Raw genomic sequence first — 2,647 nt, 5'->3', positions numbered from 1 at the left:
ATAAGTTATTAGATACTTTGTATATAATAAAACTTATTTAAAGTATAATTTATATAACGATATATATTATATAAACAAATAGTAAGCAAGTATTCGACATTCAAATCTCATTTTGTGTATGTAACAATTTATTGACTAGTGAAAATTGTTAAATAGAACCCTAATCATTTGTCAGGTTAAAGAATACCATGAAAAATTAAAAATAGTAAGGTATATATATGAGATATGCTATTTTGTCAATAAAAAAGTGGGTTTGTATATTAAAAATTTTCATATATAACAATTTAATTATCTTATCTATTATATATTTTTCTAGTATATTTTGTGATTGAAAATTATCAACATTATTATGCTCCTATTTTCTAAAAATGCTGAATTTTTAAATGTCTTTAAACTATATTAATTTTAAACTTCAATTCAAATTAATAGCAAACTTCCCATTAAAAATAACGACAAGTTTGTGATCTAATTGGAAAAAAAATCTTTTTTTAAGAAAAAGCTTTTGATTTAAATTTTTTGTAAAATTTTTTAGAATTGACATCTTGCTAGAATATTGTAAGTTATTAGTTATTAAAAATTAGCTAGCTAATTATTATTCGCAACTTTGGGACTTTAATTATTCTCTCGTTTAAAATAACTTTAGATTAGTGACAAAATTGTGATAAATTACATTAGAGTGTTTGAAAATTTTGCTTCAAACTTTTCATGAATTTTCCATGGATTTATAGAGGTTAGGGATTAGTAGAAATATGAAATAAGGACAGAATAAGAACAACTAACGTGTTTCCTCATAAATTAGTAGCAACATGAAATAAGTGAGGAAAGTCTATCAGTTGTTAAGCGGTCGCTAAGTCCTCACTAAATAAGTTTTTGATTAGTGACTCAATTGCGACCAGTTACTTCTAATATTTTCTCAGTTAGTGATGAGCGGATATTTTTATACGCTTTTTGGGGTTAATTTCATATAGTTTTTAGTATGTTTTAGTTAGTTTTTAGTTTATTTTCATTAGTTTCTAGGTAAAATTCATATTTCTGGACTTTACTATGAGTTTGTGTATTTTTCTGTAATTTCAGGTATTTTCTGGCTGAAATTGAGGGAGCTGAGTAAAAATCTGATTCAGGCTGAAAAAGGACTGCTGATGCTGTTGGATCCTGACCTCTCTGCACTCGGAATGGAATTTTTGGAGTTACAGAAGTTCAATTGACGCGCTTTCAATTGCGTTGGAAAGTAGACATCCAGGGCTTTCCAGCAATATATAATATTCCATACTTGGCTCAAGGATAGACGATGTAAACTGGCGTTCAACGCCAGTTCCATGTTGCAGTCTGGCGTCCAGCGCCAGAAACACGTTACAAGTTGGAGTTCAACGCCAGAAACAGGTTACAGCCTGATGTTGAACGCCCAAAACAGCCCAGGCACGTGAGAAGCTTTAGTCTCAGCCCCAGCACACACCAAGTGGGCCCCAGAAGTGGATTTCTGCACTATCTATCATAGTTTATTCATTTTCTGTAAACCTAGGTTACTAGTTTAGTATTTAAACAACTTTTAGAGATTTATTTTGTATCTCATGATAATTTTAGATCTAAACTTTGTAATCTCTGACGGCATGAGTCTCTAAACTCCATTGTTGGGGGTGAGGAGCTCTGCTGTGTTTTGATGAATTAATGCAACTATTTCTGTTTTCCATTCAAACATGCGTGTTCCTATCTAAGATATTCATTTGCGCTTAATTATAGAGAAGGTGATGATCCGTGACACTTATCACCTTCCTCAATCCATGAACGTGTGTCTGACAACCACCTCCGTTCTACATCAGATTGAATGAGTATCTCTTAGATTCCTTAATCAGAATCTCCGTGGTATAAGCTAGAATCCATTGGCAGCATCCTTGAGAATCCAAAAAGTCTAAACCTTGTCTGTGGTATTCCGAGTAGGATTCTGGGATTGGATGATTGTGACGAGCTTCAAACTCGCGAGTGCTGGGCGTAGTGACAAACAAAAAAGGATAGTAAATCCTATTCCGGTATGATCGAGAACCTACAGTTGATTAGCCGTGCGGTGACAGCGCACCTGGACCATTTTCACTGAGAGGAAGGATGGTAGCCATTGACAACGGTGATCCACCAACACACAGCTTGCCATAGGAGGGACGTGCGTGCGTGAAGAAGAAGATAGGGAGAAAGCAGAGATTCAAAAGATAAAGCATCTCCAAAACTCCAACATATTCTCATTTACTGCATAACAAGTAACCTTTAATTCATGCTCTCTTGTTCATTTGCAAGTCAATTGATAACCACAAATTAATATCCTGACTAAGAGTTGCAAGATAACCATAGCTTGCTTCAAACCAACAATCTCCGTGGGATCGACCCTTACTCACGTAAGGTATTACTTGGACGACCCAGTGCACTTGCTGGTTAGTTGTGCGGAATTACATAGTGTGAAGTAATTTTCGTGCACCAAGTTTTTGGCGCCGTTGCCGGGGATTGTTTGAGTTTGAACAACTGACGGTGAATCCTGTTGCTTAGATTAGGAAAATTTTGTCTTTTGGGTCAGAGTCTTTTATATTCTTTTCAAAAATTTTTCAAAAAATACTATTTTTCTTTATTAGTTTTTAGTTTTTCTTGTTCTGTTTCTTTTCTTGTT

Source organism: Arachis ipaensis, chromosome B02 (genome assembly GCF_000816755.2).
Source record: "Arachis ipaensis cultivar K30076 chromosome B02, Araip1.1, whole genome shotgun sequence".
Taxonomy (NCBI): domain Eukaryota; kingdom Viridiplantae; phylum Streptophyta; class Magnoliopsida; order Fabales; family Fabaceae; genus Arachis; species Arachis ipaensis.
The sequence above is the reverse complement of the archived record's forward strand: the minus strand, read 5'-3'. Positions refer to the sequence as shown.